The sequence below is a fragment of the Ranitomeya imitator genome, chromosome 6 (assembly GCF_032444005.1).
Source record: "Ranitomeya imitator isolate aRanImi1 chromosome 6, aRanImi1.pri, whole genome shotgun sequence".
NCBI lineage: Eukaryota > Metazoa > Chordata > Amphibia > Anura > Dendrobatidae > Ranitomeya > Ranitomeya imitator.
The window spans coordinates 492049486-492066658 of record NC_091287.1 but is presented as its reverse complement, the minus strand read 5'-3'; the positions used below and the strand labels follow the sequence as shown (position 1 = coordinate 492066658).

Sequence of the window (17173 nt, the reverse complement as noted above, 5' to 3'; positions counted from 1 at the left end):
ACCTAGGCAACTAGCTGCACACTATAGCAGCGTCAGAGTGGCCGGTAACCTAGGCAACCAGCTGCACACTATAGCAGCGTCAGAGTGGCCGGTAACCTAGGCAACCAGCTGCACCCTATAGCAGCGTCAGAGTGGCCGGTAGCCTAGGCAACAAGCTGCACACTATAGCAGCGTCACAGAGTGGCCGGTAACCTAGGCAACCAGCTGCACACTATAGCAGCGTCACAGAGTGGCCGGTAACCTAGGCAACTAGCTGCACACTATCGCAGCGTCACAGAGTGGCCGGTAACCTAGGCAACCAGCTGCACACTATAGCAGCGTCACAGAGTGGCCGGTAACCTAGGCAACTAGCTGCACACTATCGCAGCGTCAGAGTGGCTGGTAACCTAGGCAACCTGCTGCACACTACAGCAGCGTCAGAGTGGCCGGTAACCTAGGCAACCAGCTGCACCCTATAGCAGCGTCAGAGTGGCCGGTAACCTAGGCAACAAGCTGCACACTATAGCAGCGTCACAGAGTGGCCGGTAACCTAGGCAACCAGCTGCACACTATAGCAGCGTCAGAGTGGCCGGTAACCTAGGCAACCAGCTGCACCCTATAGCAGCGTCAGAGTGGCCGGTAGCCTAGGCAACAAGCTGCACACTATAGCAGCGTCACAGAGTGGCCGGTAACCTAGGCAACCAGCTGCACACTATAGCAGCGTCACAGAGTGGCCGGTAACCTAGGCAACTAGCTGCACACTATAGCAGCGTCAGAGTGGCCGGTAACCTAGGCAACCTGCTGCACACTACAGCAGCGTCAGAGTGGCCGGTAACCTAGGCAACCAGCTGCACCCTATAGCAGCGTCAGAGTGGCCGGTAACCTAGGCAAGTCATTGATCTAGCGGCGTGATCTTGCAGATCTCCAGCTTCGCCTCAGTGTCCCTGCATGTGCTGACAACTGCAGCTCTCCATGGTCATGTGCGGGGGCCATGTTGTCACTCATAGGTGCCCCGTCCCCTGGTCTGTGACTAGGAACAAGGGAACAACTCCAGTCCTCCAGCACCTTCCCATAGAGACCCATGATCTGCAGGAAGTCTGGCCTGGCAGCAGGACCCTGCACACAACCTGCTGGGCATACACGTCACTCTGAGCTGTGAGTCTGGCGCCACCCAGTGGCTGCATACGGTAAGCACAACAGGGAGGAATTACAGAAACTTCAGGACTTTGTATAGCCTCCCAAATCGTAACATAACACTAACTAGCACAAGCAGCAGCGGCAGGAGTGATCGCAGGGCAGCTCCGGTGTATTCCCATCTATTTACCTGTGCGGAGACGCGGACAGTCCAAGACACACGACGAGAACACAAGTGGAGGCCGCTTGCCGTTGCTATGGTGATTGAACATCCACTCTGCCTCAGCCAATAGCAGAGCATCAGGTTACTAGGGGGAAAGAAGTACGTGTAACGACAGAAGAGGAGCTTCGGAGGACACATAGGAGTGAATGGACGGACGCCATTTTGTTGGAGATCGAAGACAAGAGCACGTTTGAATTGTGACGAGAATACCGCCCTCTAGTGTCAGGAGCTCCTATCACAGACCTGCTTCTGCTGCCGCAAAGTTTTATCAAGCTGAACGACCAAGAGCCAGAAAGCGAGGAGGGGTTTTTTTTTTTCTTTCTGTCTCTCTTTTTCTTTCCGTCTTTTTTTCTTCTTTTTTTTGACATTTTTCTGTGGCTTTGCAATGAGGTTTTGATCACTTCAGGTTTTAGGACATGTATCGTTTGTAAAATCCGAAAATTACGCTGGAAAAAAAAAATGCAGACTTCCATCCACAATATCCCCTGCCTGTAATAAGCACATAAAATTGATCGTGACAAAGCCGCGCATGTATAAAGCCGAATAATCATAGGACTTGTAACATGAAACAAAAAAAAAACTTTTTCTTTAATCCAGGGGCCACAAAAAAATGCAGCGATCAAAAACCTTTCAGCAAACGCTCCAAGTCGCTGCTTTTAGCCGGCGTTTTCTGATCCGGGAGGGGATTTTTTTGTATTTTGGGGTCTTTAGTTGCCATTTTGAAAATCCATTAAATGAATAAAGCAGAAGAGGTTTTTTAGGGGGGGGGGGGGGGGGCACCTCAAACTGACACCCAGGCGCCTTCCAATTACTATTGAGCGACCTCGGCACTGACAGCCGGCCCTAACGCTGAGCTGCTGTCAGTCAGTGCCGGGTGTAGTTACAGCGGCCACTCTCTGTACACTGGTGACTGAATACCAATCGCTGCCAGGGGGAAGGGGAGATAAAGTTCATTTCCTCCCGGCAGCGCATATCTAAGCACACTATTAACCCCTTAACGACTGCCGATACACCTTTTAAAGGGAACCTGTCACCTGAATTTGGCGGGACTGGTTTTGGGTCATATGGGCGGAGTTTTCGGGTGTTTGATTCACCCTTTCCTTACCCGCTGGCTGCATGCTGGCTGCAATATTGGATTGAAGTTCATTCTCTGTCCTCCATAGTACACGCCTGCACAAGGCAAGATTGCCTTGCACAGGCGTGTACTATGGAGGGCAGAGAATGAACTTCAATCCAATATTGCAGCCAGCATGCAGCCAGCGGGTAAGGAAAGGGTGAATCAAACACCCAAAAACTCCGCCCATATGACCCAAAACCAGTCCCGCCAAATTCAGGTGACAGAGTCCCTTTAAGGCCGGGGTCACACTTGCGAGTGTGATGAGAGAAACTCACGCGAGTCTCTCACCTCAATACCCGGCATTAGGCACCGGAGCGTTCAGCTGCCTAGAAATACATACAGCCGCACACTCCGGTCCCGATTTTCTCGAATTATACTCGCAAGTGTGTCCCCAGCCTAACGGCGCTGAGGAATAAGGGTATAGTGCCCCCCAGCGTCGTAAAATCTCCAGGGTCTCGGCTACCAGGGGTAGAGGAGACCCTGGAGAACATGATTCGAGTCGTTTTTTTACCGTCCCCAGTCTTGAGAGTGCCGTTATTCACAGAATAACGGCAATCACAAAAAAAAGTCAGGTATTCCATTAATTTCTCTCTCCTCTGATATTATCTAGCATGCCAAAGGAGAAAGAAATGGGGTCCCCCCCGAGCCCCTCCTTCCCCCGGTACCTCTACCATCCCCGGACCCTCCTGCTCCATCTCCTGGCATCTTCTTCCTGGAAGAAAATGGCGGGCGCATTCGCTGTGCAATTCGCTGTGCAATAGATGTTTCCTATTGGTTCATTTTGATCACCGTGATAGACCCTATCACAGTGATCAAAATTAAAAAAAGTAACTTAAACCCCTCTTTGTCACCCCTTAGTTAGGTAAAGTAATACAATTTTAAAAAAATGTATTTTTTTTTCATTCTTTGCAGTTAGGGTTATGTTTCCTTTAAGGTTGTGGTGTTGGGGTTGTGCTGGTGTTAGAGTTGAGCTGGGGTTACAGTTGTGGTGTTGGGGTTATGGTTGGGGTTAGCCTGGTGATGGGGGTTATGCTTAGGGTTGGGGTTAGGGCTATGTTAGGCATGGAGTTAGAATTGGGGGGTTTCCACTGTTTAGGTACATCAGGGGGTCTCCAAACACAACATGGCGCCACCATTGATTCCAGCCAATTTTGTGTTCAAAAAGTCAAACAGTGCTCCCTCCCTTCTGAGCCCTGCCATGCACCCAAACAGTGGCTTTCCCCCACATACGGGGTATTGGAATACTCTGGACAAATTGCACAACAAATTTTGTCATACATTTTCTGCCATTACCCTTGTGAAAATAAAAGAGTTGGGGGTCTAAATAAAATTTTTCGTGAAAAAAGTAAAATGTTCATTTTTTTCCTTCCACATAGCTTTAGTTCTCGTGAAGCACCTGAAGGGTTAATAAACTTCTTCAATGTGGTTTTGAGCACCTTGAGGGATGCAGTTTTTAGAATGGTGTCACTTTCGGGTATTTTCTGATATACTGAGCCCCCAAAACTCACTTCAAATGTGAGGTGGTCCCTAAAAAATTGGTTTTGTAAATTTTGTTGTAAAAATGAGAAATTGCTGGTCAACTTTTAAGGCCGGGGTCACACTCTCGAGTGCAATGTGAGAAACTTGCGCAAGTCTATCGCATCAATACCCGGCACTGCCGCTGGCTCTCGGGACTGGAGCGTGTGGCTACATGCATTTCTATGCAGCCACACGCTCCGGTCCTGAGTGCCGGCGGGTATTGGTGCACGAGTTTCTCACATAGCACTCACAAGTGTGACCCCGGCCTAACCCTTACAACTTCCTAACAAAAAAAATATATGTTTCCAAATATGTGCTGATGTAAAGTGGACATGTGGGAAATGTTATTAACTATTTTGTGCGATATGACTCTCTGACTTAAGGGCACAAAAATTAAAAGTTTGAAAATTGCAAAATTTTTGCCAAATTTATGTTTTTTTTCATAAATAAATGCAAATCATATCGAAGAAATTTTACCACTAACATGAAGTACAATATGTCACAAAAAAACAATCTCAGTGGAATCTGTTGAAGCGTTCTAAGCATATAAAGTGACAGTGGTCAGAATTGTAAAAATTGGCTCGGTCACTAATCTGCAGATTAGCGATATTTTACATGACAGGGTCCCTGTAAAAGATGCTCAAACACCTGAGCGTTTCCACAGCAAGTGGTTTTTGCACAGAAACTGATAGGAAGATGCTTTTTCTGGCCTTTTAGGAGAGGAGCCGTACAAAAAGTGACCCCCCAAAAATCAGTGTGAAAATACACTACATTTTAAAAATACATGGATTTGGGCTTTGCGGGAGGCATTTTGTCAGACTGCAGGGTTTTTTTTTTTTTTGCTAACAGCTGTGTCCCGAACTGTTAGGTCCCATTCAGTTTTGTGTTGGTTTGTTTTTTTCGTTTTAGAGCATGTGCTCGTTATATATGTTACAAAAAAGTAAAAACAAGGAAGCGGCAGAACATAGATGCCATCCGTCTTGCATCTGTGTGCTGTCCCTTGGTCACGGGTGGCTAGGAGAGCTTAGAAAATCACAACACGACGATGGACTCGGAGTTGCAGACCTTACATGCCACTATCAGGCAGCCGCTATAGCACAACTTTCCAAATAATTTATTAGTGATATGCCCCTGTGGGTTATTTTTTTATATTCCCAATGTTTCCCCTCTGGGTATTTATTATGCATCCCCGCAAATGTTCGGACCTACGGTAATACTCAAAGCCCCTTCATGCTTTAATCCATTAAGATATGGGACACAATTACATTTTCAGGCAAACTCACACCCACTCACTTTGCCCCCAGATTTCCCTATTTTGGTCACATGTACAGTGGGGGAAATAAGTATTTGATCCCTTGCTGATTTTGTAAGTTTGCCCACTGACAAAAACATGAACAGTCTATAATTTTAAGGGTAGGTTAATTTTTAACATAGAGAGATAGAATATCATAAATAAAATCCAGAAAATCACAGTGTAAAAATGTATTTGCATTTTGCAGTGAGAAATAAGTATTTGATCCCCTACTAACCATTAGGCCGGCTTCACACTTGCGAGTTTTACGGACGTAAGAGCGCAGAAACTACGTCCGTAAGGGCCCCTTTCCACTTGTGAGAAAAACGGACTAGTGCAATCCGATAAAAAAATCGGATTGCACTCGGACCAATGTTTTTCAATAGGTGACATTCCATTTGCAATTTTTTTCCCAGCCGAAATCGGACTGAGAAAAATCTGTGTTGGCTGAGAAAAAAATCGCAGCATGCTGCGTATTGCTGAGATTCTCGGACGAGACTCGCCAATGCAAGTCAATGGGTGCGAGAAAAAAAACGCATGGAATACGGACCATCCGTATTCCATCCGTTTTTTACGGATACCTTACCATTCTGTGGCACAGAACACTGTAAATAGTCCTGTAAATGACTGTATAAAAATAGTTGCAGAGAAAAAAAACGGATTGCATACGGATGTCATACGGATGATGCGAATAAAAAATCACATTACACTCGCATGACACTCGCATGACAATCGCACACGTTACATCCGTTTTTTCGGCCCGTAAATCGGACCGTTTTTTTCTCACACAAGTGGAAAGGGGCCCTTACGGCCGTAATATACGGACCGTATTTTCATACGCTGAGTGTGAAGCCGGCCTTAAGGGTATTTGCACACGTAGATGGAACCTCTGCAGATTTTTCCGCGCCTGTTTTGAGAAATCAGCAGGTAAAAAGCACTGCATTTTACCTGCAGATTTGCCGCATTTTTTGTGCGGATTCCACCTGCGGTTTTATACCTGCGGATTCCTATGCGGATTATGGAGCACGTGTAAACCGCTGCGGAATCCGCACAAAGAATGAACATGCTGCGGAATAAACAACGCAGCGTTTCCGCGTGTTTTTTTTCCGCAGCATGTGCACTGCGGATTTTGTTTTCCATAGATTTACATGGTACTGTATACTCGGGGAAAACAGCTGCAGATCCGCAGAGTCAAAACCGCTGCGGATCCGCAGCAAAATTCGCAACGTGTGCACATGTCAAGGTAAAAATATATGTCTTTATACACTTTTGTACTTTTATATATTCTTATGCTGTGAAACAATAAGTTTTTCTTTTTCATGCTTGCTGATGCAAATTTGACTGTATTTAAGATGGCTGCCAGTATTCACCTTTGCCCCACTTTCAGGCTGAAAGAACAAGTTGCACATTCCAGAAGGACAAGTAACATTTTTCTGGAATTCGAAACTTAACAAGATGTGGACAAAGAAAAGATTCATCAGATGAAGTCAGACCAACCAGAAGGACTGAATACTAGATACATTGCTTAACCCCCGCCTATCCCCGCCCTCTGCACACCTTCCCCCAATAGACCATGTAATATTGTGTATCAGGAAATAAAGTTCAGTTGTTGCTGTGAGGTTACCACTACGTGTGGAAGCATAAGCAGACTCTGAGTTTGAACCAGCATTGTGTCTGACTCATTCTTCACTTCGGTACCACTGCTTTAAATCTGATTTGGAATGACTGGTGGATGAAGGGTATTGTCGTGACGACCCCGACAATTTGGCGCAACCAACGTGGGGCGTGGCCCGCGATCCGAGACCCCCTGGACCCATGCCTGGACGTCCGTGGACGACACCCGTAGTGGCTGACCTCGAGGACTGATCACCCTCCAAACACGGTAAGTGGAGATCACATACTATGTATGTGTCACACTTGCTAGTGTTTCAGCCGTTATTGGTTAGTCTGTGGTCTCCTTGGGTCTGGGGTGTGACCGGTCGAGTGGTGAGACCGAGCGCGATCCCGTGCCACGCTTCGAACCAGCAACTGAGAGACGTCGCACTCTGCGCGTCCTCGTGTACACCACACCTCCTCCACCGGTCATTGTACTCCATTCAACCACCCTACCCGTGACTGTTGCCTAGTAGTGATAGAGTGAAAGATTGAGGAAGTTTGTGGATTGGGGGCGGCTTTGAGAAAGGGATAGGAGACGTGGCCTCTGTGATATTGCACGCACATACATTGGTAATTAAGACGTCCCAAGAGGGGGACCACCAGAAACACTTGCACACACTTGCACATATCGGTAATTAAGACGTCCCAAGAGGGGGACCACCAGAAACACTTGCACACACTTGCACATATCGGTAATTAAGACGTCCCAAGAGGGGGACCACCAGAAACACAGTGGAGGGGTCTCACTAGGAGACCGCCTCCCAATGTTTAGAATATCGTGACAGGGCAGACTGTAATCACTGGTGTTCAGGTTAGGGAAAAATATTGAGCGCGAGGCTCTTTATTCATAGCACGTCGAACGTGAGGCTCCGTGCTAAGGACACAAGTGTTGCTGTCGCTGTCAGCGGCCTACTGCAGAAGGGCGTAGTATTCTGTGAGTCATGTTGCGTCTCTTATGGCAGAAGAAGTCCGTGCCCCACAAGTTAGATGAGGATGCTGTGGAAGTCAAGACAATAGTAGAGTCACGGGAGGGGAAGAAGGCAGTCAAGAATGTTGAGAGATTGTACAAGCATGTAGGATTGCCCTCATCAGGGAGATTGCAGCCGTCTACATGGCACAATTTCATAGAGAACAAAAAGGGCATATTGAAAGATAAAGGAGTGTTAGAACAAGTGCAAGCTCATCTGCGAGTTGCGCGAGGCTTAAAGAATGAGGAATGGAAAGAGGTTGATGGAGAGGGAGGATCAGAGGATGCAGAGCCCATGTTTGGTTATAAAATACCTCAATTATTAGTTTTTCTGAGGTGTTCTGGCATAGGAATTGTGTGAAGGTTTTGTAGAAATTAATTGAGTCTGAGAACTGCTGTATTTCGTCACTCTATGTGGTTTTCCGAGACACCCAATGGGAGGGGTCAACCCCTGCGCGAATTGTTTTTTTTTTTTTACTTCTCCTCTTTGTGCTGCCGGCCAGAGAAAGGGGGGCCAAAGTTTCCAGAAGAACTTAACCCAGTCTGTATCAGCAGCTGCAGCGATCCTCACTCGCTCTCTAGTCCCCCTCCCCTCGCAGCTTCAAGGACACAACTCGCAGCTCGCTTCCTTATCAGTGGCCCAAGAAGCAGAAGACTTCAGCTCCAGCTCCCCCTCCCTTACACAAATCCAGTCTTACGCTCCAATATTCATTTTAACCCTGTGTCTGGAAATCTCTCTCGCCATGTTAATTCTCAGATTAAGACAGGACAGATGGATTTGTAAATATTGCGGTCAGACAAACCCAGACTGGAGAAATACTTGTATAATCTGTGCTGCAACCCAATCTAAGTGAATTACACTGATTCCTGTCCAGATAAGATCACATGTAGTGATGTAGTGAAATAAAAAGCTGACACAGGATTGTGGGGACATTAATTTTGGGAGTAGGCTGACAGTAATCCTTTTGGGAAGGAGCTGTAGACCAGCATGTCGTGTCACCCCCAACCAGTCATCTAGTCACCCCCACCACCAGAGAACCAACCACACCAGGTAGTGTAAGACAGATACAGGAGTATTATCCCTGGAAGCCCTCTGACTAGCTAGCTACGCTAAAATAATTGGCTGACCCTGAGAACAAACCTTTCCCATTTTACAGACAAAGATAATATGATGGACGTATAAGTGCACCTGAGCAGACCTAGAGAGTTGGTGAGCCAAGATGATGGTCAGATGGTCCTTACGTTATATAACCCCTATGTAGATGACCATAATGAGATGTGTTATAAAAAAAAAAAGGGGGGGGGGATAGTGTTGTTAACCCTGTCAGTTAGAATATGCCTATGTCACGTTACTTCAGTATGTGGGTAATTTTTATTTTTTTTTTTTTTGTTTTTTTGTTGTGCACAGACAGAGCAGGAAGCCATTGTTGCCACTGTTAGTTTTCACAAGTATCTGGCAGATCTGAACTGTCGGGTTTCGGCCTTGAAACTTCGGTTCTGCCTTGGTCAAGTGATATTTTTGGGTCACTGTCTCCTTCAGGGTGCCAGACACCTCACAGAAGAAAGAAGAGAAATAGCCGTCAGCTCCCTTCCATTCCCAAAAGATGAGACTGTACTCCAGCGTTTCCTTGGATTATGTACTTATTGTTGTCAGTGGATACCGGACACATCCCGCATAATGTTACCTCTCTACAAGGCCCTGAAAGACTGTTCAAGATATGGTGATGATTTTGGCAGACTCCACACAGGATACGCTGTTACTACGGAAGACACTGTAGTGCACGGAGCTGCACTCCCTCCCTCCCTGTCAGCACAAGCCAAAGACAGGCGGGCTAATATACACGGACTCACAGTATGCATTTGGTATTGCTCATGATTTCGGAGCTCTATGGACCAATCGAGGATTTGTTACTACTGCCGGGACTAAGTGAAGAATGCTGAAGCTGTTAAAGCCCTCATGGACTCAATCAAATTACCTACTCAGGTGGCCATTATCAAAGTTAAGGAGCACGGTACTATGGAACAGGCCACAGACTGTTGGTAATGCCTTTGCGGATATGCAAGCAAAAGCCGCTGCTCTCCTGCCTGTTGAACAGCCCATACCAGCTATGGTGACCACACGCTCTCAGCGTAAACAGTTACAAGAAACACTGACTCTACAGGAACCTGATGATCTACGACAGACTGAGGTTTTCTGCCGGACCCCGCAAGACCGCTTAATGACGATGCAGAGAATGTCTCCAAAGGAAGAAGTGAAGCAGTGGAAAGCTGATGGAGCACGTATGGACAATGGTCGCTGGAAAAAGGACCAACTTGTGTGTCTCCCTAAGCGGATGTACCCTGCTATTGTCACGTGGGCGCATGGGCCCACACATTGAGGTATCTGTCAGACCTGCTAACCCGGTCAACTTCAACGTGTACCCCCGAAGCATATTGCTAAGCCCGATTATCCTTTCCAAAAGCTCCAGGTGGACGACAGGACCTCATCACGTTGCCTAAGTCTGGAAGGTATGAATATTGTCTGGTGGTTGTCGACATGTTCTCCAGTTGGCCAGAAGCATTCTCCGTTACCAACGTGACTGCAAAGACCACAGCGAAGAAACTGGTGATGGAAGTCGAATACAGATATGGTGTTCCAGAAGTTGCTGAAAGTGACCAAGACCCGGCCTTTCCTTCTCATGTGTATCAGGAGGTTCTGACAATGCTTGGATCCACTGTAGCCCTCCATACTCTCCACAATCCAGTGGGAAAGTTAAGAGGCTGAACGGTACACTGAAGGGACAATTGACCAAAATGATGCAGAAGACTACGGCTCCATGGCCAGGGCTCTTACACGTTCGTACTACCCCTATTGCAAAACATGGCCTGTCCCCATATGAGATATTGTTTGGTGCTAGGTTCTCAGTTGCAAATTTTCAAGTCTCAGTAGTTGTCAGAGGAAACTGACCGTGCTGTTCAATATGTTATTCAGCTTAGTAAAAAATGTTGCTAACACCCATGTTTTAGTTTCTTTTTCCCTTCCAGATTCAGCAGAAACCGATATTGGTCACAATTTGAAGCCTGGTGGTTTATGGTCGTGAAAAGCTATGTCAGTAAACTTGAAGGAAAGAGCACCTGAATCTACGCTTCACACTGCAAAAGAGACCGAACCAGTGCTTAGTCACAGTGGTGATCGAAGGAAAATGTTGCTGTTGTTTTTGGTCCTGAGGCTGGGGGCCATCCTCATCCCTACCTCCTCGGCCCCTATTGTAAATAAGAATTCCGGTGCCACTATTCCCTGGGTAAACCTAATGGCCCCGGTAAATATCTGGTGATTTGATTTCTGCGATGTAGTCAAGTGCCCCGAGACTCAGCGGATGGTAGAGGGAATTATCCAGTATTGTATATGTGTTACCAGAGATAACAATTGTGCTGGGAAGATATTTTCATAATGTGTTTAATAGTGGATACTATGGGAATTTAGGCCATATACAGCTCCAGGATATTAGCTTCAGACCAACCAAGGCCCCCGTTACCAGTACAGCTAAAACAGGCCCAGGTGAACGTTTGCAAAATATAGTTAACGAAGTAATCCCCATTCCAGGTCTCAGTTGGCAAGAAGTTTTCTCCATAGAAACACAAACAGCCCCAAGGACAAATTTATGGTTAGAATGGGTAAGATACAATGTCAGATTATGTCCCACTAATTCATGAAGCACCCAAACTAAAGGTCCCAGGGGGGATAACCGTATTTGCTGATAATTATACCTGCTATAATTCCCATGACACTACAGGTACACCAGTAGGGGTCTTCGAGACAGGGTTCTGCAAAGAGAACAGTTCCCTGGATACTGATTTCCTAACTAAACATACACAGTACATGTACGACATTTATTGGTTGTGTGGAGATGGTAAGCTCCGTCCTAGGTTGCCTAATACCTGGACAGGTCAATGTACCCTTGTTAAACTAGCTGTGCAGTTCAAGATTCTACCTTGGGATCCAGAGACACCTGATGAATATACCAGAATGAGGAGAAGTCTCGATCAGCTCCACATGAGTTATGAAGAAGATCCATTGGTATATGTCGATGGCATTTGAGTGCCAAGGGGGGTGCCTGACCAATTTAAGGCCCAGAATCAGATCTATGCTAGCTTTGCTTCTATATTCCCACAGGTGCAGATTAATAAAATGTTGTTTAGATCAATTACATATATTACAGTGAACAAAGGTTTGTCAATTTTACCTGTGATGCTTTTCAGGGTATAGTTGAGGAGTTGGGCCCTAACACTAGAATGACCCTCCAAAACAGACTAGCCCTTGATATGATCTTAGCTGAGGAAGGAGGAGTCTGGGATGGTGGGAGAGGAATGTTGTACCTATATCCCTCAGAACTCTGGGGTAAATGGAAAGACCATGATAGCCCTTAAAAAGATAAATGGGTTAGCAGCAGAATTAAAAACTAATGCAGGAGTAGACATATCTTTATTTTCCGGTTGGTTGGGTGGGCTCAAAGGATTCCTCCAACAAGCTTGTCTGGTACTGATTGCCCTTCTTGTAGTTGGATCGATAATCCTCTGTTGTGTTATTCCCCTGTATAAAAAGGTTATTGCTGAGGCAACTCCGACTGGCACCTTCCTCAACCAAGAAGTAGACCCACTAGAGTACAATGGCACTGATCCGGGGGAAATCCCTAAGTATGTCCCCCTCAAGAAGATAGACAATACCCCTTACTCTCAGGTGCTAAGAAATCTAGTTTAGGGACAGCAGGAGAACTCCATGTGAAGCTAGTGAAGGGTTCAGCTGCCTGGAGGCCTCTCACAAGGGGAGAGCTTCTGAGGTGTCTGGATGAAGAAATCCACCTCCCCTTTCCCCATCACATGGACAGTCTCGAAGGATCTTTCTTCTTAGGGAAAAACTTAGTGTTTAGGGGGGATTGTCAAGGTAAAAATATATGTCTTTATACACTTTTGTACTTTTATATATTCTTATGCTGTGAAACAATAAGTTTTTCTTTTTCATGCTTGCTGATGCAAATTTGACTGTATTTAAGATGGCTGCCAGTATTCACCTTTGCCCCACTTTCAGGCTGAAAGAACAAGTTGCACATTCCAGAAGGACAAGTAACATTTTTCTGGAACTCGAAACTTAACAAGATGTGGACAAAGAAAAGATTCATCAGATGAAGTCAGACCAACCAGAAGGACTGAATACTAGATACATTGCTTAACCCCCGCCTATCCCCGCCCTCTGCACACCTTCCCCCAATAGACCATGTAATATTGTGTATCAGGAAATAAAGTTCAGTTGTTGCTGTGAGGTTACCACTACGTGTGGAAGCATAAGCAGACTCTGAGTTTGAACCAGCATTGTGTCTGACTCATTCTTCACTTCGGTACCACTGCTTTAAATCTGATTTGGAATGACTGGTGGATGAAGGGTATTGTCGTGACGACCCCGACACACATACCGTAATAGTTCTGGCTCCTACAGACCAGTTAGGCTATGTGCACACGTTGCAGATTTCCTGGAGATCCGCAGTGTTTTTTTTCCGCACAGAAACGCTGCAGATCCGCAAGTGATTTACAGTACAATGTAAATCAATAGCAAAAAAAAAATAATGCTGTGCTAATGGTGTGGAAAATTCCGCACGGAAAACGCAGCGGATTAAAAAAAGGACCATGTCAATTCTTTTTGCGGATCTGCTGCATTTTTGCACCCATTCCATAATAGAAAACCGCAGGGGTAAAAAAAAAAAGAAATCCGCAAAATGCACAAAAACCGCAAAAAAAAACGCAGATTCTTGCCTGTGTTTTCTGCTAAGAAATGCAGAATCTGCACAGAAAATTCCAGTCAAATCTGCAACATGTGCACATAGCCTTAGGGTATGTGTCCACGTTCAGGATTGCATCAGGATTTGGTCAGGATTTTCCATCAGTTTTTGTAAGCCAAAACCAGGAGTGGGTGATAAATGCAGAAGTGGTGCATATGTTTCTATTATACTTTTCCTTATATTGTTCCACTCCTGGTTTTGGCTTACAAATACGGATGAAAAATCCTGACCAAATCCTGATGCAATCCTGAACGTGGACACATACCCTTAGGGTATGTGTCCACGTTCAGGATTGCATCAGGATTTGGTCAGGATTTTATGCAGGTAAAATCTTGACCAAATCTGCACCTGAGGTCACTGGCAGGTCACCTGCGCTGTCCTTGCGTTTTTCTGCAATGTAAGGACATGCTGCGTTCTTAAAAGACGTACCGCATGTGCTTTTTCGCGGGTATGCCGAAACACGTCGGTCATTGGCCCCTGTACATGTCCGTCTTCTACGGACAGGTGACGTCACCGCTAAACCACGCCCCTCGCACACCACGCTACTACACGGCGGCGCCTTCGGCCGAGGCAAACCGCCGGTTGTTATGGAGAGGAATCCAGGAGCCACCTATGGTGCAAAGGGAGGACGCTCCCCATCTGTGGACCCAGCTCAGTTAGCTGCAGCACCAGAGATTTCGGGCACACACAAGTAAGTGCCGCTCCAACAATTCCGGGATTGTGCAGGCACGTGTAATCGCAGGCACAGTAGGGTGGGCATCGTTATATGTGTATCAGCGCGGCAGCCCTCTGTTTGACTTTCTTAGTGTTTGATAAATGTATGTGGTGAAGACCAAGTTGCGGCCCTGAGGGTCTGCTCGATGGAAGCGCCCGCTCGTTCAGCCCATGAAGTTGATGTAGATCTTGTAGAGTGAGTCCTGACTCCAGTTGGCGGTGTTAGCTTTTGGGCTAGATATGCTTCTTGAATAGCCCTCTTAATCCAGTTAGAGATGGTGCTTTTTGCCACCTTCTTCACTTTTTTCTGACCTGACATATGGACAAACAGGTTTTGGTCAGTCCTGAAAGAGTTTGTCTGTTCAAGGTAGTGTATGATGATACGTCTGACGTCAAGAGTATGGAATTCTTCCTCTCTAGAGTTTGTCGGATTCTGACAGAAAGAGGGAAGGATGATGTTTTGAGATCGGTGAAAATCAGACACCACTTTAGGTAGAAAAAAGGGATCCAGATGGAGATTTATGGAGTCGTCTGTTATTATCAAGTAGGGTTCTCTTACTGATAGGGATTGAAGCGCTCCCACCCTTCTTGCAGTGGTTATTGCCACTAGAAAGGCAGCTTTGTACGATAGAAATTGAGGAGAGCAAGAAGACAGGGGCTCAAACGGTGCTTGAGTGAGACCCTTGAGGACCAGGTTTAAATCCCAAGAGGGAACAACTGGTTGTTTCCCAGGTTGCAATCTGAGAGCTGATACCATAAATCTCCTTATCCAACGATGGTTGGCCAGCTCCTGATCGAAACCAGCACTGAGAGCAGAGACTTGAACCTTCAATGTGCTAGGTCTAAGCCCTAACTCTAAACCACGCTGAAGAAAATCTAATATTTTTGATATATTTGGACGGAGAGGATCAGGAGTACTAGGAAGACAAAAGGTGGAGAAGGTCTTCCACAGCTTACTGTAGATTGCATTTGTGACAGGTTTCCTGGATCTTTGTAAGGTTGAAATCAGTGCATCCGATAGTCCCCCCACCTTTAGGACTCGGGTTTCAACAGCCAGGCTGCTAGGTTCCATTTCCGGGGGTTGCAATGTTGAAAGGACCCCTGAATGAGAAGATCGGCATCCACTGGTAAGAGAATTGGCCCGTCTATATGCAGTTCAACAATGAGGTTGAATCAACTCCTCTTCGGCCATGCTAGGTACCTGTTCCTCTTGTATCTTCCGCAGGACTTTCACCAACAGAGGAACTGGTGGGAAAGCGTATGCCAGTCGAAAGTTCCACGTCTGAACCATGGCATCTACCCCTCTGGGATTGTCCCTGGGATTTAGGGAAAAAAAGGTCTTTACTTGGGCATTCTGACCTGAGGCAAAGAGATCTATCTCCGGAAGGCCCCATTTGTCCACCAGCATCCTGGAAGTTCTTCTGTTCAGGCTCCACTCCCCAGGTTGAATGTCCTGACGACTCAGTAAATCCGCCTGGAGGTTTGATGACCCCTTAAGATGGACTGCTGTGAGGGAGAGGTTTTTTTCTGCCCAGCAAAAAATTCGACTTGAGATGCCCGCCAAGCTGTTGAATTTTGAGCTCCCCGGATGTCTGAGATGGGCGACCGTAGTTGTGTTTTCCCGAGTAAATCTGGACGTTTTCCTGAAATTAAGCTGCTTGCTGCTTTGAGGGTCTCCTCCACTGCTTTCAGTTCCCTGAAATTGGAGGATCTGGCACTTATTGTCTGACTCCAGAGGCCCTGAAACGGAGTATGCAAATTACTGCTCCCCAACTCCGCTTGCTGGTGTCTGTTGTGATTGTCACGAGAGGAGATTGTGACCAGCTTACCCCCCTGTGGATATTTCTGGGGTTCAACCACCATGCAAGCGATGCCTTCACTCGACCTGGGGTAAACACTCTTCTGTTTAGGGAACCTGGATTTTCATCCCAGTTTGCAAGAATGTGGGCCTGGAGGACTCTGGAATGGGCCTGAACCCATGACACTGACTGGATACATGCCGTCATGGAGCCCAGGACCGACATACTTTCCTGTATGGTCGGAGATCTGCTTTCTCTGAAGTCTATCACTTTTTTGTTAGGGCCCAAAGATGGTCTTCTGGGAGAAAAGACTTCTGTCTCACCGAGTCCAGTAGAACTCCCAGGAACCTTCTTGCTCTGGAAGGCTGTAATTGAGATTTTTTTTTAAATTCAAGAGCCACCCTAATGTCTTGAGAATGTCCAGGGTTCTCGCAACATGATAGGTGAGAGTCTGAGCTGAGGGGGCTATAAGGAACAGATCGTCCAGGTAAGGGATGATACAGATTCCCTGTTTGCGGATATGAAACACTGTCTCTGCCATTAACCTTGAAAAAACTCTTGGAGCTGAAGAGATTCCAAAAGGGAGCACGTTGAACTGAAAGTGAGACACCCGCTGATTAAACTGAATCGCAAAACTGAGAAATTTTCTGTGACGGAGGTGAATGGGCACATGAAAGTAAGCATCCTTTAAGTCTATTGTTACCATTAAGAACCCTGGACCTATTAGGGGAACGGCGGACTTCACGGATTCCTTCTTGAATCTGTGGTATACAATATGCCGATTCAGCTCTTTCAGGTTTATTATGACTCTTGGTTCTTCTGTTGTTTTTTTTTACCAGGAATAAACGGGAATAATGTCCTACACCCCATTCTTCTTGGGGTATCTGAGAAATTGCATTTGTTTTTAGCAGGTCCCTCAGACCTGTCATCATCATTGAAAAATTTCTCTGAGACGACGGGGAGGT

The 17173-nt window shown here is 46.3% G+C and overlaps 1 protein-coding gene across 1 annotated transcript in view; it reads right to left on the bottom strand.

Annotated features, from left to right (window-relative positions):
* SPAG1 (sperm associated antigen 1) overlaps window positions 1–1373 on the bottom strand; it is a 142148-nt gene extending 140775 nt beyond the window's left edge. The window contains exon 1 of the mRNA XM_069731651.1: window positions 1304–1373. The gene's annotated coding sequence lies outside the window, so the exon portion shown is untranslated. The remainder of the gene's footprint in view (window positions 1–1303) is intronic.
* Window positions 1374–17173: the final 15800 nt, after the last annotated feature.